Raw genomic sequence first — 22688 nt, 5'->3', positions numbered from 1 at the left:
TTCTTTTCATTACTAGGAATACTATAAAAATTTAGGGCTTAAAAGATGAAAGTGGAGGCTTAGAAGTCTGAAATTCGGCTTTAAAATTCAAAAATCAATTTTTGCCGAAAACAAGGTCACGCGTGCGCGTTGTCCACGCGCACGCGTGGAAGGCTAAAAAAGTAGAGTGATGCGTGAGCGTCGCCCATGCACACGCATGGGAGTCAGAAAAACAAAGTGGCGTGTGCGCGTCAGCCACGCATACGCGTGGGTGCGTTTTGTGCTTCTCGCACAAAACCTGCACAGTACCCGCACAACTCTTTGGATTTTCTACGAGGCATTCGCGTCAGTGTAGTGACGCGTACGCGTCGGCCAGGCGCACGCGTGGGTGAGTAAAAATCGAGATTGACGCGTGCGCTTCGGCCACGCGTGCGCGTGGAAGCATGATTTTCCAAAATTTTTACCAAGTTAAAAAGCTGCAGAATTATATTTTCAAACCCCAAACTTCTAACACACATAACTTCTTCTACAAAAATCATTTTTCAACCATTTTTAAACCGTTGAAAATATCGTTGGATAAACTTTCATAAAAATCTAATTTTGAAGAATTCCAAACTTTGTGGACCGAGTTACGGACCGCCAAAGTTGGTCAAAAATCAGTTTTTATCCAAAAGTAGAAATCACCAATTTTTACAATGTTCACAAATCAAATTCATTTCCACTCATCCAAATAGCCACAACCCAAGCACATCCACATAATTACACTCAACCAAAACCAAACCTACCTCATCTACACAGTTTCACCCAAAACTATCGAATTTCACAACTCAATTCCTCAAACCATATTATTCAATGACCAAACCAATTATTCACACATTCAATATCTAAAATCCATCCAATCTCTTATATTATCACATAGTACACACATAAACTTACCTTCCTTATCTCTTTCCGGCCTTCAGCCCAAGATTCACGGCCTCCGGCCCAAATTCACAATTTAAATACATATTCCACAAACCAATATTCATTATCCAATTCATCAAATCCTCAACACACCAAACATGCAATTCACACAATTCTCAACCCAATCATTAATTTATATTACATATCAACTATGCATATTAGTACCAACCATTTACACAATCCAAACTTAATCCTAGGGGCATCTAGCCTAGGAATTCTCATCACACCACACGGTACTTAAATGAAACTTAAATCGTACCTCTTGTAGCCAAAATAATTGAGCTTCTTCTTGAGAGTCTCCATCAACGTTTAGCTTCAAGCCTCACCAAAGCTTCTCAAACAATATCAATCTTCCAACTGTGCACCAAAATCACTCAATACTCTAACATAATCAATTTTCACACTTATAATAAACCTAGGGTTCATGAAATTGATAAATCACAAGGGTTTGAATACTTCTTACCTCAGCTCATATGAAATAGGGATAGAACCCACTTAGAATCCATGTTAGGGTATCCCTAAACAACCAAAATCACAAGATTACTCAACACCCATAACCAAACTAGAATTTGAGGGGAAAATGAAAACTGGGCAGAGAACAGTAGATTACTCACTATAAAACTTAGATAGAATTGTAGAGAACAAGAAGAAAGATGCGTGGCCCCAAACGGCTCGTCAATCTGAGTTTTGGAGAGAAAGTTATGGTAATTTGAAGATTGAAATTGAAGTTGGAACCCTCACCTCTCACCTCTCTCCCATTTCAGCGACCTAAGTCCCTTTCTTTAGGGTAAATGAGCTGAAATGCTCATAACTAATATTTATATATGGTGGGTCTTGGGCCCACTTGGGCCCGGTTTACTTGGTTTGGTCAGTTGGCCCAATTTTGGGCCAAAACCCTTAAGATTAGAGTTTTAAATTACATTTTAAATATTTCTACCTTCTCTAATTATAAATCCTAATTTCTTAGCTTTATTTACTTATAATTAATTTTTTCAACTGCAGTACCAAACAGATCTCAGTCGGTATTGCCGGTCAAGATTCCAGTGCGCGTTTTTACGCAGAAAACTATGTTTTTCGACTCAGAAAAATTCACTGATTCCAAATATCATATTTAGATTACCAAATTCCGATTGCTAAATTTTCTAATCATATTCGCTCCTATTTAATTTATTATTTAATTAAATTACGGTTTGACCAGATTTTACACGAGGTATTTAGAAGGATTAAGCTACCTTGATCTATTTGATTCAGTTGCCCCTCCCAGCATATGATCCGCTAATACAGTTAAGGAAATTAAACTTAAAAGTTTGTAACTTATGTAATCAAGCACCAACTATATTCTAGAGCTAAGAAACATAATCATCAACTTGAACCACTTATCTTCACCACCATCCTCTTGACAATCTGGATCTCTGCTTCATATGAACTCACAAGTTTGATCTACAACCACAAGGCAAACCGCAGTTCCCAAAACCTAACACAGATTAGCAATATCCACTAACCTGTTACAGCTGAATGAGGTGATTGTAGAGCAGCAGTGTGCGATAGAATTGGAGGAGACGGGTCCGCGCGTCTAGGAACCAATGCTAGCTTTCACACGGCCGTGTTGAGTGATGTAGGATGCGAAGCTTCGATGGAGCTAATGGGAAAGATGAGTCCGCAACGGCGACGTCGACTAGGGTCAGAAGCAGAGGCGGAAGCAACGATAAGCACAGTCAACGGAGACAGCCATTTGAGGGCAAAAAAACATCCGCGACCATTCACTAGGAACCATCCATTCACAATAAAAAATAACATCCAATAAATTATAATTGAATCATATGCATACTCAACAGAAATAAACATCCAATTGGCTTGATTAGAAACATTCAACAATTAAAATTAGACACAAATCCATTTATCAATTCACCAAAAATCAGAATATCTTCACAAAAGAACCAATATACATTCTTCTTAAACCAGAAACAAAACAGAAGCATCTTCTATTACTTAAAACTCTAACAGTATACTAACCAATTGGAGAACACCTTGGTGATTGAAGCAGCAGCGGCGAGCAATAGTAGTCAACCAGTGATGGCGGGCCGGCATCTAGACAGAGGCACTTGCTACACTACCTGTGGGAGGCCGTGCAACGTCGATGCCTTTCGACGAGAAGGACTCCGTATGGTGACGTCGACCTCAGTGAGAAGGAGCAGCAGCGGCGCAACGGCGACCTGGATCTACGTGAAAAGCAGCAGTGGCGGGGCTGTGTTGTGGTGTTGAAGACGGTGGCATCCTTACAGGTGAGGCGGGGCAACTCTGTTGTGCGGATGAAAGCCGAGGTGGCGCTGAGAAGGCCCGTCACCAGCGGCGCTGAGGAGGCCCGTCACCGGCGGCAGAAATGTCGGGGGGTGAGGGAGGCTTTGTGGTGAAGCTAGCTAACGTTGATGGAGGTGTGAAGAGGAGTGTGGGTGACGGTGGAAAGGGGGTAGGTGAAAGGTTAGAGGTAAAATGAAGAGGCATTTTTTTTTTTGGTATGTATTTTGGGTCCAATCTAATAGGAGTTGACAGAAGTTGGCTGAACTCGCTGTTGGTTACCTAGCGAAATTGAGTTAGTTATGAAAACTCATACTCAACAGAATTGGCGCGAAGTAGTGGCATGTTTTTTAGAATTTTGTTGTGGATTTTTAAGAAAAAGTTAGTGATATTTTCTTTTTGTATAATTAAAATAATATTTTTTATAAAATGTTTCACGTTTTGTATGGATATAAAGATAATTTTTTTTAGTTTTGTCCTGGAATCAAAACTTAGAATCCAATTAGAGGTCATGAGAAAATTTGAACCTTAAATTTGTGTGGACTGAAATTTTTTTTAAGTGAAAAAATAAATTGGTGGATTGGTTTTATGAAAAAAAAGTATAAAGTCTAAAAATTCAAATTGAATGATCATATTTGTATATTTAAAAAAAAATTTAAAATAAAAAATAAATCTAATCTTTAGATTTACATGTTAAAAAAATTAAAAATCATAAATCTAATTTTCAAATTTATAATATCCACACACAAAAAATACACAAAATATTTATATTATTAAAAAACACCGCTTTAACCACAACACTAGAAGAAAAAAGTGTAAGTTTGTTGCATATACGAAACTACTTAACTTTCTACAACGAGGAGTTGTTAACTTGTTATTGTTGGAGTAGTGTTGAGCTTGGTTTATTAACACTTGCACTGCTCATCCCAACTCTGTTGAAGATGCATATACATTCTTTTTCTTTATTCTTTATTAAACAATTGGAATGTTATAAACTTATCTTTTATGTTAACTGACTTGTAATGAACAATTGGAATTTGATGCGCTGAGAAAGATTAAGGACCAGAAGAAATGCGAATGCGTTGATAGAAAGATCAAGGAAGGTAATATTTGCTTAATAAACAGCAGCAAGTTTCCATATTATTTTTGCCTAGGGTTTACGGTTTCATATTATTATTCTTGTGTCCGCAACCAAAATTATGATCACAAATTAGAGTGAGACCATGTCATGCACAAAGCGGTAAATTAATTATATTTTATAGTATATTCTAATATTGTTTAGAGATTATTAAATAATATATAAATTAATATTAAATTTAAAGTATTTTATATTAAAAATATTTTATAAAATATTTTTATAATTTGTATATAATTTTATATAATTATTTCTTTAAAATATAATTTAAATTGGATTATAATTGAGAGAAATAATAAGTAAACAAATTATTTTTTTAATTAAGTTTTCTTTCATCTTTTTATGTATCTATTTTTTTTTCTTCAACTAATTTTTGTTGAGTTTAAACTAATTTGGTTGATAAAAATATTTTTATATCTAGCAATACCTTATAATTTATTATTTTAGGAATTTAAATTTATTTATTAAAAAAATAATTTTTTTATATTAGAGTTATACAAATTTACATATTTATTTGTTATTTTTATTATTTGCAATAATTAAAGAAAAAAAATTAGAAAAGATGAATTAGAATAAAAATACAAAAAATATGATATCAAATTATAAATTAACTTTATAATGATGATATATTTGAATATAACTAGTAAAGAGATGTTGTGTCAAATTTGAACTTATTTAAAAAAAATTTCAATAATTTTTTTGAGAGATTAAGAAATAAAATAATAATATTAAGAGTCATATGCAATGTGCTTTGTAAAATAGTATGAAATTTAAAGGGCAAGATACATAAATAAATCAAATTAGTTTTGAATTTACGCAACTGTAATTTTTTGAAATAGGTTATATCTTTGTGTTTTTTTTTTAATTTATGTAAATTGCTACAGGATGTAGCAGACTACATTAAAATGTGTGTAAAGCAAAAATTCTGTAGCAATTTATATAGATTAAAAAAAATAAAGATGTAACCTATTTCAAAAAGTTGCAATTGCATAAATTTAAAACTAATTTGATTTATTTATATAATTTGCCTAAATTTAAATATTTGTAATAGAAATTTGTTTATAATTATAATTATAAATTATGATATTTATTATATTTAATTTATGATTTATTTTTTAATTGATAAGAGATTTTTTTTTTTAAATATGATTGACTGATTTTCATTTGTCATGTGTTTAGAAATATTTATGTGACATTATTAATAAAAGTAAAATGAATAAAATTTATTGTATCAGGTTCAGTTTAATATTTGCAGTAGGATAATAAAACAACAACTAAGAAAGTTCATTCCAAATATAAACGAAAAAGATTAAAACAAACTCCAATCTGAAGGCTAAAATAAAAAACCAACAATAACTTCCAGCAAACAATTCATTCTCATTAATACTTTGTTTTCTAAAAAAATAAAAAATAAATACTTTGCGAGTTTGATCATATGGTATAGAGAAAAAAAAAGAAATATACTTATTATGTAGATTTTTAGCAAATTTAAATTGGTTTGATATATATATCTATTATTTGAGAGTTAAATCTACTTCTCTTTTACGAGTATCAATTTTAACATGCATTAAAGATTCAAAGTCTTTCATTTTTGTCATGAAGGAAAAGATATTTTTTATATTTTTCTTTAAATGAAATCAAAATAAAATTGACTTACAAATTGAAATAACTGAATATAAAGTTTGTTATAAATATAAATAAAAAAATGATAACAAATTTTAAAATGTAAAATGACTAAATTTAAATTTGTAATAAAAATAAATTGTAGAATTTTAAAATACAAAATTCAAAAGAACAATGAAAGAAATGATGGAAGGAATCCAACAGAAAATAAACTCGTGATATACTCAGAAAGTCGCTCAGGATGTGAGTCTGCGAGAATATTTTCTGAAGTGAAATTCCAACTTTTTATTCTAATCCTAAAACACCTATTTATAGAGAATAATAATAATTAAAAATTATAAGTATATCTAATAACTTCCAAAAACTGTTTGTAGAAGACTTGTTCCACACATTTGGACAGTTGTAACTCCATTATGAGAGAATTGCATATACTTAGGCAGTTGTAACTTGTAAAATTCGGTTAAACCATAATTAATTAAGTAATTAATTGAATAAGGCGAAAAATGGTTAGAGAATTTAGCAATCGAAATTTGATAATTTAAATATGATATTTGGATTCAATGGATTTTTCATAGTCGAAAAACATCATTTTTTTGCATAAAAACGCGCACTGAAAATTTGACTGGCAGCACCGGCAGATATGTCCAGTACTACAGTTGAAAAAATTAATTATGATTGAAAAATGTTAAAAAGTTAAATAATTGTAGTTGAAATGGTAAAAATAATTAAAACGCACATTAAAACACTAATTTTAAAGGTTTTGGCCCAAAATTAGGCCAAACGAGCCATATATGTGAACCGGGTCTAAGTTGGGCCCAAGACCCAACATATATAAACTTTAGTTATGAGCATTTCAGCTCATTAACCCTAGAGAAAGAGGGAGAGGCACTGAAATGGAGAAGAGAGGAAGAAAAGAGAAAACCCTAACTCCATCAAACTTCAAATCACCGTAACTTTCTCTTTGGTGCTGCGATTGACAAGCCGTTTATGGCCACATGTCGCTCTTCTCATCCTCTTTAATTATATCTAGGTATGATAGTGAGTATTTTGTTCTCCTATGCCCAGTTTTCATTTTTTCTCTTCAATTATATCTTGTGATTTTGATTGTTTAAGAGTACTCTAGTATCAGTTATTGATGAGTTTCATTAACTATTTCTATGGGTTAAGGTAAGAAATCCTTAAACCCTTATGATTTATGAGATTTTATAAATCCAAGATTAATATATATGTGAAATTGGTTATGTTAGTGTTGTTGGGTGAATTTGGCACACTTGAGGACTTAAAACTTGTTTGTGGAACTTTTGGGGTGAGCTTTGGAGTGAAGAGTTCAAATGTTGCATGTGAATCGTCATTACTAAAAGTACAGTTTAAGTTTCATTTAAGTACCATGTGGTGTGATGAGAATTCCTAGGTTAGACACCTTTAGGATTAAGTTTGACTTGTGTAGTTGGATGGTTTTGATATGTATAGATGATATGTTATGGTAATTAATGATTTAGAATATAGAATGTGTGATTTTGCATAGTTGGTGTATTGTGAAAAGTAATATTTTGAATGATGTTTATATGTTTATAAATTTTGTATTGAATTCGTGAATTTGGACCGGAGGCCGTGAATTTGGGCCGGAAGCCGAAAAAAGGTAAGAAAGGTAAGTGATGATTGGATTGTGTGATGATGTATGTGATTGAATGAAAATTTGATAATGAATGAGTGGAAAGTAGGAATGATTGCTAGGAAATTAGAAATTTAAGATTGAGATATAAAATTGATGGAATTTGAGTTGAATTGTGTAATTGGGGTAGGTTTGGATTTGGTTGAGTGTAAAGATGTGAAACGGGTTAGCTTCTGGTAAAAATGTGAAATGATTTAGTGATGATTTGGTTGGCTGGTGAACAATTGGAAGGATTGAAAAATGTGTGTTTTTGGTAAAAATAGATTTTTGACTAACTTCGGCGGGCCGTATCTCGACCCTCAGAGTTGGGAAACTTTAAAGATTGAATTTTTATGAAAATTCATTTATCGATCTTTCCAACGGTTTAAGAATGGTTAAAAGATGAAATTTGTACCAAAAGATATGAAGGTTTGAAAAACTAGGTTTAAAAACTGATTTTTTACACTTAACAGCTTTTTGGCAATTCTGCAACACTCGCGTCCGTGGAGGGCCACGCGACGCAGACACTGGGCTCTGTCCAGAGGTCCTGCATACGCGGAAGGAGGCCTGCGTACGTGGCCGTGTTAAAAAAATTGCCACTCGCGTACGCGGATGTAAGAATGCGATGCGAGTGAAAGCCCCTATTTTCGATACTCGCTTACGCGAGCAAGGCCCGCATACGAGACTCTCCAGATTTTCACCCATGCGTATGCACACCACATGCATGCGTACACACAACCCCCAGAATTCGGAAAAGTGTTTTTTTATGCCTTTTAACCCTTCTTTTAGCCTTTTAAACCTTTATAAAGTCTGATAAGGGTATAGAGCCGGTGTAATTAAGGATGGAAGAGTTAGAGACCAAATCTAAAGAGTTAAGTTAATGAAATGGAGAAGATTGAATAAGATATGAGGTGGTGTGATGAGGATGAATGTGATGACGAATAATGATTGATTATGTTGATGAATGAGTTTAATTAAGGTTGACTAGGAATTGACATGAGATTGTAAATGAGATTGATAATGAGAGATGAGAAAAGTATGAAGTGATAAATGATAAAGGATAATGTGATGACGAATGGTTAATGATTGTGATATTGAGAGATGAGGATGAATGAATTTGATGAAGATATGAAGGGAGTGACTATTATGCTAAGAGGTGACGAACAATTAATTATGATTGAACTATGAAAAGAGTGATTTTGAAAATGATTTATTTGCTGTGGTGTGATTCCACTTGCCACAGTAGAGTAATTCTACTTGCCTATGATTACCGTGGAGTGATTCTACGTACCGCAGCGGAGTGATTCTACTTGCCGCAGTGGAGTGATTCTGTTTGTCTTTACTTGCAATCGAGTGATTCCACTTGCCATAGTAGAGTGATTCTACTTGTTTATTATTGCCGTGGAGTGATTCCATGTGCCACATTGGAGTGATTCCACTTGCTACAGCAGAGTGATTATATTTGCCTTTCCTTGCAGTGGAGTGATTCCACTTGCCGCAGTAGAGTGATTCTACTTGCCTATGATTGCAGTGGAGTGATTCCATGTGTCGCAGTGGAGTGATTTAGCTTGCTCCGGACATGTTGGGTTTGGATGTATAACCGACAGATGATATCATTGGCTATAGGATAGACATACATCATTTGTATATGTCTAATTTGTTTAGGTTCACTTATTCGTATGAGTTTTCCTAGTTGAATATGTTACATGTCTAAATGCTACTTGTCTTACTTGCCTTGCTTGTCTTACTTGTGTATTACTTGTCTTTCTTGCTTGTGTCTCTACAATGAGAGGTCCCTCATGCTGGTGTCAGTTGACACTGAGTGCTGGCCTTATTGGTAACGAATGATGAAATGATTGATTAATAATGATGAATATTGACTAAGATAAATTGAGCTCCCTGGATAGACGCAGTGAAGTGATTTCACTTGCTCTAGGTAGAGATATGAGATGATTGATATAGAATCACTGAGTCAAATTAGTTATCACTGGTTCTATTCTAAATTGGAAGTTGGAAAGTTTAGAAAGTTGGTAAAGATGAGAAATTAAATTAGACTTAGTATCCCTTAGGACAGTTGCCTAAGTTATGGATTAGTGAGAACCTAGGGTGAACAATTGATGAGAGGAAGATTAGGATGCTTAGTGAGTTCTTATTATAGTACATTGTATTTATTTTGAATTTTTACCGTACTAGAAACCTATGGGTCGGGGGTTCTTATTCTGTATATATATCCTGTTTTTCAGATACAGGTCCAGGTGCTTAGCAGCGAGCTATGTTTCATCTGAGAGATGGCGAAGATCCTTATATTTCTGCTTTATGTTGTTTAGATTCTCCCTGCTTTCGTTTTGAAAACTTATGTTATGTATCTAATCCTTTTAAAACTTGCCTATAGAGGCCTTTATGTATCTTTTGGGAGAGATAGGTTATATTGTTGTCAAACTGTTTTTATTCTGTACCCTAGACGGCTTAAACTTCGCGGGTCGCTACTAGTGGCTAAATACTTATGTTATTTATCTATACTCTGTCTTTATTTTATTCTTCTTAAGGTTTTATCTTTACATCGCTTTTGATTCACGCTTTTTCTTCTATTTTATTGATACGTGAGTGTTACGACTTTGTGATTTTATTTTACTCCTTTTCAGGCTTCTCGTTTAATATTTCCTTTCAATTATATATATGTATGTATTATAATCCACCTGAAAGTCGTACCACCTTATTATCATTGACTTATGACTCAAGCATACGGATTTGAATATTAGGGTATTACATTATGGTATCAGAGCAGTTCGTCCTTGTGAGCTTGAGGAATGGACTGCTTATGCTTCAATGCAAACTTTGAGTTTGTGCCTGTGCTAGTTAGGGTATCTAACTGATACATCTAGTATAAAGTTCATGAGCCTACCTTTGGTAAATTGAAGTACTTAACTTGGGATATTGAGATTGATCACCTTAGTATCACTTGTTTAGGTTGGACAAGACCCGAATGGCATCTCATGGACATGAGCGAGGTACTCGGGGAGGAACTCCCAAGAACGAACCGATGCGAGGACGCCGAGATGGGAATCTTGTAGTAGTATATATGAGATTGGTTTGTTGGTTTTGGATTGTTGAGTGAAATACTTGGAGGTAAATAATTGATTTAATGATTAGTTTAATTAGAGTTGAATGGTTGGAACTTGATAATTTAGAGTAGAAGAGGCTTATAAATGGCATTAGTATATTTTGGATTTGTGCAATTGTATAGAAATTAGAAAGTGACTAATTGCTAGAAAATTGATGTTATAGGTTTTGAATGATTAGGTAATGTGAGTATTGAGATCAAGAATTTTAATGAGATTTTGATTGAGTTTTAGGATGAGCATAAGCATTATTTAGGTTCGGTTGAGAAAATTTAAAAGTGAGCCTAGGTTTTGTAATCTGATAAGGGAATATGATGTGAATGCATGGTTGGCATTTGATTTTAGTTGTCATAAATGGAATTTAGTGATTACCTATTATGTTAAAATTAGTGCTTAAGAAATGAGTGGTTTAATTCTTACTAGATAAAAATTAGAGTGACGCAGCGGAAGTATTAACACAGGGTAGTTGTGAATAAGAAATGTAGAATGTAAGTAGAAATATTTTAGGCTTGAATACTTAAAGAGTTTTGGGAATTTTAAGTTATGAATTTGATTGGGAGTTATGGAAGGATTTATAAATGGGAAGATGAACGTGATATTTGATTTGCTATTAAGAAATATCTAGAGGAAGTTGAGAGCAAGAGAAGGGAATACGGCGTAGACTTGAAATTCGATTTATGAGTGGTGTAAGAGAATGAGGGAGGTGATTAAGTATTTAAATTGACGTTAAATGGTAGGATGAATGATGTGAGTTTGGTTGAACTTGAGGAAGCTTTCAATGGTGATCTAGCCTAAGTTTTGTTTTTTCGCAGACCAAATTTTGAAGATAAAATTTTAAATAAGGTGGGTAGAATGTAAAACCCGGTTAAACCGTAATTAATTAAGTAATTAATTGAATATGGAAAAAAATGGTTATAAAATTTAGCAATTAAAATTTGATAATTTAAATATGATAGTTGGACTAAGTGGATTTTTCTGAGTCAGAAAATATAATTTTTTGCGTAAAATCGTGCATTGAAAATTTGACCAGTAGTAACGACTAAGATCTGTCCAGTACTGTAGCTGAAATAATTAATTATGAGTGAGAAAGGTTAAAAAGTTAAATAATTGTAGTTGAGATGATAAAAATAATTAAAATGCACATTAAAACGCTAATCTTAAAGGTTTTGGCCCAAAGTTAGGCCAAACAGGCCATATATGTGAACCGGACCCAAGTTGGGCCCGAGACCCAACATATATAAACTTTAGTTATGAGAATTTCAGCTCATTAAACCCTAGAGAAAGAGGGAGAGGCGCTGAAATGGAGAAGAGATGAAGAAGAGAGAAAATCCTAACTATCAAACTTCAAATCACCGTAACTTTTTCTCTGGTGCTTCGATTGACGAGCCGTTTGCAACCACACCTCGCTCTTCTCATCTTCTATAATTATATCTAGGTATTGTAGTGACTATTTCGTTATTCTCTATCTAATTTTATTTTTTCCTCTTAATTTTGAGTTTGGCATTGGGTTTTGAGAAAATCTTGTAATTTTGGTTATTTAGGAGTGCTCTAGTATGAGCTATTGATGAGTTTCATCAACTATTTCTATGGGTTAAGGTAAGAAATTCTCAAACTCTTGTGATTTATGAGATTTTATAAATTCTAGATTAATGTATATGTGAAATTGGTTATGTTAGTATTGTTGGGTGAATTTTAACACACTTGAGGACTTAAAACTTGCTTGTGGAACTTTTGGGATGAGCTTTGGAGTGAAAAGCTCAAATGTTGTGTGTAAATCGCTGATGCGTGAGTATCTTATACCCTTTTTCTAGTTATTTTTATATTGTTTTTAATTAGATTTTATTTACTTTTAATTGATTTTAGTGCAAAAATCACCTTTGGATGCTACTTTGAGTTTTTCTTGTGTTTTTATGGTTTTAGGTAAAATTTGGAGCAGTTTGGAGAAGCCTGGAGCAAGAAAGAAAAATGCTGGCAGTTCCTTCTCTGGGCGCTGAACGCCCACCTGACGTTTGGTGCCAGTAGTGGGGCACAAGACCAAAAGTGCGCTTCCCTCCTTGGGCGTTCAACGCCCATTCCTGAAGTTGAACGCCAGCAGCAGCTCGTTTCACACCTCTTTGGGCCTCCAAGTGGATTTAGCACTTATTAGTTTTATTTTATTTTATTTTATTTTTGTAATATTTATTTACGAATAATATCTTTTAGGACTAGCATTTATTATTAGGTTAGTATTTAATGGAAAAGATCAATTAGGTTTAGGATCTTTTTCCTTCCGCACTTTTCAGAATCCTGTTTTCTCTGTAAGTTATGAGCAACTAAACCTCTTGGTTAAGGTTAGAAGCTCTGTTTATTTCGATGGATTAGAACTATTATTCTTCTATTTTAATTAATTTTTGATTTAATTCTAAGGTTTTGTTTTCGTTCTTAATCTTATGAATTGGGTGGAATGAGAGTATGATTCTTTTCTACATGAGTTCTTGTGATTCTCGAGAGAGCTATCTCGCTTGAACTACATCTTGAAAAAATTCCTCCTAAATTGCTAATTACATGAACTAATTAGGATATGTGACATATAATCCTATTAGCTTTGGGTAATTAGGGTTTTTGTGGTGTTAAACTGGTTTTCTAAACTTCACCCTCTTATTTGAATTGAGTGACCACGAGAGTGGCATTTGATAAGGATTAGGGGAGATTAAATCACTAAGAGATTAGGGTTTAATCACTTATGGTTTGCCATAAAATGAATCTTTCATTGTTAAAATAGTTGGTAAGACGTTTTAATCCAGAAAGATAAACATCTCCAAGACCTTTACTGTTTGCCTGACTAAGTCCAACAGGATAACCCTTGCTTGCTCAATCCGACAATCCTCGTGGGATCGACCCTCACTCACCTGAGGTATTACTTAGATGACCCAGTGCACTTGTTGGTTAAGTTGTGCAAGTTCTAATTTCGCGCACGAAGTTTTTGGCGCCGTTGCCGGAGATTGTTCGTGATTGACAACTACCAGTTGCCTTGTTACTTAGATTAGGTAAAATTTTTTGTTTTTGTTTAATTATTTTTCTTTTTAATTTTCAATTCCTGTTTTGTTTATTTTTCTTAATTTTCGATTTTTGTCTTATTTATCTTTCCCTTTATTTTCAAATTTTATTTTAGTTATTTTATTTTTATTTAATTTCAGATTTTGAGTTTGGCGTCTCTTTAGTGTTTTTCCTTTCTTTTTGAATTTCAAAAATTTTTAAATCCTTTTCTTTTTAATTTTCGAAAATTTTAAGGTCAATTATTGCATTCTTATTTTTGAATTTTCTTGTTAACTGCTTACTTTATTCTACTTTATTTCTTTTTAGGATATCCAACTGGGAGTTCTCTATACTCTGACATAAAAACTCCCACTTTTTTCTTTGTTTCTTGTTGTTTATGAGCAGGAATAGGGATAAAGAACATCTTCTCGAATTTGATTCTGAACCTAAAAGAACCTTGAGGTGGCGTTTGCAACAAGCTAAAGCTTACAAAGCCAGAGAAAATCTCAAGGAGACTTTTGAGAAGAAAGCTGAAGAGACCACTATGCCAGCTAATGGAGGAAATCCGAACGCTGAAGAGCAAGCAAGGAAGGTGCTTGGCTCATACACTGCACCCACAGCTAACTTCTACAGGCACAGTATAACTGTATCTGCCATTGGTGCCAATAATTTCGAGCTTAAGCCTCAATTGGTCACTCTCGTGCAACAGAACTGTTAGTTTCATGGGATCCCGCAAGAGGATCCCAACAAGTTCATATCTGACTTTCTGCAGATCTGTGACATGGTCAAGACAAATGAAGTGAACCCTGAGGTTTACAAGCTCATGCTATTTCCTTTTGCTGTAAGGGACAGAGCAAAGTTGTGGCTTGATTCTTAGCCCAAGGAGAGTTTGGACACATGGGACAAGGTGGTCACAGGATTTCTGACCAGGTTCTTTCCATCCCAGAAGCTGAGTAAGCTTGGAGTGGATGTCTAGACCTTCCGACAAAAAGATGGAGAGTCCCTCTTTGAGGCATGGGAGAGATACAAGCAGATGATCAAGAGATATCCCTCGGACATGGTTTCAGACTGGACCAGGCTGCAAATCATTTATGATGGCCTCTCTGAGATGGCCAAGATGTCATTGAATTACTCTGCAGGTGGTTCTTTACACATGAAGAAGACGCTTGAGGAGGTAGATTAGCTCATTGAAATGGTTGCCAACAACCAGTACATGTACACTTTTAAGAGGAACCCTGTGAACACTGGGACTACTAAAAAAAGAGGAGTCATAGAGGTGGACACACTTTATGCCATTTTGGCTCAAAATAAGCTCATGTCCCAGCAGATAAGCATGATCTCTCAGCACTTGACCAGGATGCAAGTTTTAGCTATCAGCACTCAAGATGCATCATATGGCATGATTGAGAGCTACACTCAAGGGGACGTGTGTGATGTTGCTCAACCCACCATAGAGGAAGTGAATTACATGGGAAATTCCTCTAGAAATTCCAATAATGATCCCTATGCAAATACTTTCAATCAGGGATGGAGGAATCACCCTAACTTTGGATAGAGGGAGTAGCAGAGGCCTCAACAAGGGTTCAACAATAACCAGGGTGGAACCAATCAAAATAGGTTCATCAACAGATAGTTCCAAACCTCTCAGCAGCAGATGGAGACGTCTAAACAAAGCCTCTCTGACTTAGCCACAATAATCTCTGACCTTTCTAAGACCAGTCATAGCTTTATATAAGAGACTCGGTCTTCAATTTGAAACTTGGAAATACAAGTGGGTCAATTGAGCAGCAGGATACCAGAGAGATCTCCCAACACTCTTCCAAGTGACACAGAGGTAAATCCAAGGGAAGAGTTCAAGGTTCTCACCATGGGCAAGGAGGCCGACTCCAAGGAGGAGCATGCTGCTAAGAATTTGAAAGAGGAAAAGGCTCAAGAGGAGACTGGCAGTGACTTGTACATGCCCTAATAGTGATAGAAGAGCTTGAAGTACAACACCTTCAAAACATGCAAGAGGAGACCAAGAATGAGCAACTTGCTCAATTGTTGGTAGTCTTCAAGAAGTTACAAATTAATATTCCTTTTGTTGAGGTGTTGGAGAAAAAGCCTCCCTATATGGGCTGTTTGAAAAGTGTATTATCTGAGAAGAAAGCCTTGGAGGGAGATGAAACTGTAGTGCTTACCAAGGAATGCAGTGCATTAGTGCAAAAGAAGCTACCTCAGAAATTGCCAGATCCCGGAAGCTTCTTGATTCCATGTACTATAGGGACCATCACATTTGAGAAGGCACTATGCGACCTTGGATCAAGCATAAATTTGATGCCCCTCTCTGTAATGAAGAAGCTGGGGATCCAAGAGGTATAGCCCATAAGGATCTCACTGGAAATGGAAGACAAGTCCCTGAAGTGGGCATATGAAATGGTGGAGAATGTCCTTGTAAAGGTTGAAGACCTTTACCTCCCTGCAGATTTCGTGATACTTGACACTAGAGAGGAAAAGGATGACTCTATCATCCTAGGAAGGCCATTCTTAGCTACTGGAAGAGCCTTGATTGATGTAGAGAGAGGAGAGTTAGTTCTGAGGTTATGGGAGGATCACATACAAATTAAGATTCCCAAGCCTTAACCTCTCTCAGACAAAGGAGGTACTAGTATGCAGAGCTCCGTGCTCAAGCTGTCTCATCAAGTGGAAAACCATACAGAGCCCCTTGACATCAAACCTAAGTTTGGTGTTGGGCATTCACCACCCACCATTGAGGCCCCAAAAAGAAGGTACATGAAGGCTAGAGGAACAAGAAGATTTCTACTGAAGACTTCTCACCTGGCATAAGAGTAGTCTTCACAAGAAGTCCAGTCATACCACACACGGTGAACAGAATTCTGTCTCTGGAGTATGTTGAACTAATTCATGAGAGCACTGGGAGGAAGTTCACAATGAGGGGTAAAGATCTGAGTCCCTATAAACCTCCATAAAGGAGCTGTTCGTCAAGCTAATGACGGTAAAGAAGCGCTTATTGGGGGGCAATCCAACGCTAGTATCCTATAGTTTAGTTTGTTTTATTTTAGTTTTACTTCAATTGTTTTAGTTGATTTCATATTATTTCATTTGATATTGATTTTCAATGTTTTCCTCATTTTTCTAACGTTTATGATCATGTATAGCACTCAGAACAGGAACAGGAAAGCATAGGAGGTAAAACAGCACACCCTGGAGGAGACCTCCTGCGGGCGCCAAACGCCAAGCCGACTTTTAGTGCCCAGGGTGGAGCAAAGGCAGTGGACATTTAAAGTCTAGGCAGGAGCAATTCAAGGGCAATTTTTGGTACCCCTAGGGCATTTAATGCCCATTCTTGGCGTTAAACGCCAGAAAAAAAATATTAGGGATCCCCCTGGTGGCGCCAAACGCCAGCCCAGCGTTCAGCGCCCAGGGGGGAGGCAGAATGGGTAGATTTTGAATTTTGAAGCTTCTTTAGCCAATGGATAAACCCTGGTACACGAATTGTAAATCACACTTTTCACAACTCGTACCACTAACCAGCAAGTGCACTGGGTCGTCAAAGTAATACCTTACGTGAGTAAGGGTCGATCCCACGGAGATAGTTGGCTTGAAGCAAGCTATGGTTATCTTGTAAACCTTAGTCAGGATATCAATTATAATTATCAGTTGACTTGCAAATGAACAAGAGAGCATGGATTAAATAATACTTATTATGCAGTAATGGAGAATATGTTGGAGTTTTGGAGATGCTTTATCTTCTGAATCTCTGCTTTCCCCCTGTCTTCTTCTTCACGCACACAAGGTTCCTCCTATGGCAAGCTGTGTGTTGGTGGATCACCATTGTCAATGGCTACCATCCATCCTCTCAGTGAAAATGGTCCAGGTGCGCTGTCACCGCACGGCTAATCATCTGTCGGTTCTCGATCATGTCGGAATAGGATCCATTGATCCTTTTGCGTCTGTCACTACGCCCAACACTCGCGAGTTTGAAGCTTGTCACAGTCATTCAATCCTTGAATCCTACTCGGAATACCACAGACAAGGTTTAGACTTTCCGGATTCTCAAGAATGCTGCCAATGGATTCTAGCTTATACCACGAAGATTCTGATTAAGGAATCCAAGAGATACTCATTCAATCGAAGGTAGAACGGAGGTGGTTGTCAGGCACGCGTTCATAGGTTGAGAATGGTGATGAGTGTCATAGATCATCACCTTCTTTATATTGAAGTGCGGATGAATATCTTAGATAGAAACAAGCATGTTTGAGTAGAAAATAGAAATAATTGCATTAATCCATCGAGACACAGCAGAGCTCCTCACCCCCGACAATGGAGTTTAGAGACTCATGCCGTCAAAGAGTACAAAGTTCAGATCTAAAAATGTCATGAGGTGCAAAATAAATCTCTAAAAGTTGTTTAAATACTAAACTAGTAACCTAGGTTTACAGAAATTGAGTAAACTATGATAGATAGTGCAGAAATCCACTTCCGGGGCCTACTTGGTGTGTGCTGGGGCTGAGACTTGAGATTTACACGTGCCTAGGCTGTTTTTGGAGTTAAATGCCAGGTTGTAACCTGTTTTGGGCGTTTAACTCCAACTTGTAACCTGTTTCTGGCGTTTAACGCCAGAATAGGGCAGAGAACTGGCGTTGAACGCTAGTTTGTGTCATCTAAACTCAAGCAAAGTATGGACTATTATATATTTTTGGAAAGTCCTGGATGTTTACTTTCCAACGCAATTGAGAGCGCGCCATTTGGACTTCTGTAGCTCCAGAAAATCCACTTTGAGTGCAGGGAGGTCAGAATCCAACAGCATCTGCAGTACTTTTTCAGCCTCTGAATCAGATTTTTGCTCAGGTCCCTCAATTTCAGCCAGAAAATACCTGAAATCACAGAAAAATACACAAACTCATAGTAAAGTCTAGAAATGTGATTTTTATTTAAAGAATATTAAAAATACACTAAAAACTAATCAAATCATACTAAAAACTATGTAAAAACAATGCCAAAAAGCGTATAAATTATCCGCTCATCACAACACCAAACATAAATTGTTGCTTGTCCCCAAGCAACTAGAAATAAAGTAGGATAAAAAAATAAGAGAATATACAACGAATTCCAAAAACATCTATGAAGATTAGTCTTAATTAGATGAGCGGGGCTATTAGCTTTTTGTTTCTGGACAGTTTTGGCATCTCACTTTATCCTTTGAAGTTCAGAATGATTGGCATCTATAGGAACTCAGAATTTAGATAGTGTTATTGATTCTCCTAGTTCAGTATGTTGATTCTTGAACACAGCTACTTTATCAGTCTTGGCCGTGGCCCTAAGCACTTTGTTTTTTAGTATTACCATCGGATACATAAATGCCACAGACATATAGCTGGGTGAACCTTTTTAGATTGTGACTCAGCTTTGCTAGAGTCCCCAATTAGAGGTGTCCAGGGTTCTTAAGCACACTCTTCTTTTTGCTTTGGACCTCGACTTTAACCGCTCAGTCTCAAGTTTTCACTTGGCACCTTCACGCCACAAGCACATGGTTAGGGACATCTTGGTTTAGCCGCTAAGGCCAGGATTTTATTCCTTTAGGCCCTCCTATCCACTGATGCTCAAAGCCTTGGATCCTTTTTACCCTTGCCTTTTGGTTTAAAGGGTTACTGGCTTTTTGCTCTTGCCTTTAGGTTTAAAGAGCTTTTGGCTTTTTCTGCTTGCTTTTTCTTTTCTTTCTCTTTTTTTTTCGCCTTTCACTGCTTTTTCTTGTTTCAAAAATCAATTTTATGATTTTTCAGATTATCAATAACATTTTTCCTTTTTCATCATTCTTTCAAGAGCCAACATATTTAACATTCATAAACAACAAATTCAAAAATATGTACTGTTCAAGCATTCATTCAGAAAACAAAAAGTATTGCCATCACATAAAAATAATTAAACTATTTTAAAATTCGAAATTCATGTACTTCTTTTTCTTTTTCAGAAAATATTTTTCATTTAAGAAATGTGACGGATTCATAGGACATTCATATCTTTAAGACATAGACACTAGACACTAATGATCATGTAATAAAGACACAAACATAGATAAAATCTAAAGCATATAAATCGAAAAACAGAAAAACAAATAGACAAGGAGATTAAGGAACGGGTCCACCTTAGTGAGGGTGGCGTCTTCTTCCTCTTGAATAACCAATGGTGCTCTTGAGCTCCTCTATGTCTCTTGCATTTGTTGCACCTCCCTCATGGCTCTTTGATCTGCAGTTAAATGCTCTACCACTGAACTATGGACTCTAAAGATAAACTTCTCCATCTCTCATGACTCGGGGGTGGAAGCAACTGCCTTCCTTTTCCTCTTTCTAGAGGTTTCTCCAGCCTTAGGTGCCATAAATGGTTATGGAAAAATAAAAAGCAACGCTTTTTTCCACACCAAACTTAAAAGGTTTGCTCGTCCTCGAGCAAAAGAAGATAGAAGGGAGTAGAAGGAGAAGTGGAGGAAGAGAAAATGAGTTGAGGCTAGTGGGGATCCTGTGGGGTCCACAGATCCTGAAGGGTCAAGGACTTATCATCCCTGCTCCATTGAGGCGTGCAAAAATACCCTTAGTATGCAATCCTGGCGTTTAATGCCAGACTGTTGCTTGTTTCTGGCGTAAAACGCCAGCTTTTCCCCCTTTCTTGGCATTGAACGCCAACTTGGTGCTTGTTTCTGGCGTTAAACGCCAAGCTGTAGCCTGTTTCTGGCGTTTAACGCCAGCTTGATGCTTCTTTCTGGCGTTAAACGCTAGTCTGATGCTTCTTACTGGCGTTTAAATGCCAGTAAGTCTGTCCTCCAGGGTGTGCTATTTTTGCTGCTATTTTTGATTCTGCTTTAATTCTGCAGCTGTTTTTATGACTCCACATGATCATCAACCTAAAGAAAACCTAAAATAACAATGGAAAATGAAGTGAAAAAGTAATTAACATAGATAAATAAGATTGGGTTGCCTGCCAATAAGCGCTTCTTTACTGTCAATAGCTTGACATTACTGAGCCTTTAATCTAGCCTCAGCTTTGAGCATTCTTGCTCAACATTGCCTTCAAGATAATGCTTGATTCTCTGTCCATTAACAATGAACTTCTTATTAGAATCAATGTCTTGAAGCTCCACATAGCCATATGGTGACACACTTGTAATCACATATGGTCCCCTCCACCGGGATTTCAGTTTTTCGGGGAATAGCCTGAGCCTAGAGTTAAACAGCAGAACCTTCTGTCCTGGTTCAAAGACTCTAGATGACAGCTTTCTATCATGCCACCTTTTTGCTTTCTCTTTGTAAAGCTTGGCATTTTCGAAAGCAATGAGTCTGAATTCCTCTAGCTCATTCAGCTGGAGTAATCTTTTTTCTCCAGCTAATTTAGCATCAAAGTTTAGGAATCTGGTTGCCCAGTAGGCCTTATGCTCCAATTCCACGGGTAGATGATAGGCCTTACCATACACAAGCTGGTATGGAGAGGTCCCTATAGGAGTCTTGAATGCCGTTCTGTATGCCCACAGAGCATCATCCAAGCTTCTTGCCCAATCATTTCTACGGGTACTTACAGTCCGTTCCAAGATTCTTTTTATTTCTCTATTAGAGACTTCAGCTTGCCTATTTGTCTGTGGATGATACGGAGTTGCCACCTTGTGGCTAATTCCATATCGGACCATAGTAGAGTAAAGCTGTTTGTTGCAGAAGTGAGTGTTCCATCACTGATTAGTGCTCTAGGGACACCAAACCTGCTGAAGATATACTTCTGGAGGAACTTCAGCACTGTCTTAGTATCATTGGTGGGTGTTGTGATGGCCTCTACCCATTTGGATACATAGTCGACTGCCACTAGAATATAAGTGTTTGAGTATGATGGTGGAAAAGGCCCCATGAAGACAATACCCCATACGTCGAACAACTCAATCACTAAGATCCCTTGCTGAGGCATGGCGTTACTGTGAGACAGATTACCAGCTCTCTGGCAGCTGTCATAATTACGCACAAACTCTCGGGAGTCTTTATAGAGAGTGGGCCAGTAGAAGCCACATTGGAGGACGTTTGTGGTTGTTCGCTCACCTCCGAAATGTCCTCCATATTGTGATCCATGACAATGCCATAGGATCTTCTGTGCTTCTTCTCTAGGCACACACCTACGGATTATTCCGTCTGCACATCTCTTAAAGAGATATGGTTCATCCCACAGGTAGTACTTTGCATCAGTAATTAATTTTTTCTTTTATTGCTTGATGTACTCATTGGGTATGAATCTTGCAGCTTTATTGTTTGCAATGTCTGCAAACCATGGTGTTTCCTGGATGGCAAACAGTTGCTCATCCGGAAAGGTTTCAGAGATCTCAATAGAGGGAAAGGACGTCCCTTCTACTGGCTCTATCCGGGACAGATGATCAGCCACTTGGTTCTCTGTCCCTTTTCCGTCTCTTATTTCTATATCAAACTCTTGCAGAAGCAACACCCATCTTATGAGCCTAGGTTTTGAATCCTGCTTTGTGAGTAGATATTTAAGAGCAGCATGGTCAGTGTACACAATCACTTTTGATTCTACTAAGTATGATCTAAACTTGTCAATGGCATAAACCACTGCAAGCAATTCTTTTTCTGTGGTTATGTAATTTTTCTGGGCATCATTTAAAACGCGGCTAGCATAATAAATGACATGCAAAAACTTGTTATGCCTCTGTCCCAGTACTGCACCAATGGCATGATCACTGGCATCACACATTAGTTCAAATGGTAATGTCCAGTCTGGTGCAGAAATAACTGGTGCTGTGACCAGCTTAGCTTTCAGAGTTTCAAATGCCTGCAGACACTCTGTTTCAAACACAAACGGCATGTCAGCAGCTAGCAGGTTGCTCAGAGGTTTTGCAATTTTTGAAAAATCCTTTATAAACCTC

Source organism: Arachis hypogaea, chromosome 13 (assembly GCF_003086295.3).
Source record: "Arachis hypogaea cultivar Tifrunner chromosome 13, arahy.Tifrunner.gnm2.J5K5, whole genome shotgun sequence".
In the NCBI taxonomy this organism is placed as follows: Eukaryota; Viridiplantae; Streptophyta; class Magnoliopsida; order Fabales; family Fabaceae; genus Arachis; species Arachis hypogaea.
The sequence above is the reverse complement of the archived record's forward strand: the minus strand, read 5'-3'. Positions refer to the sequence as shown.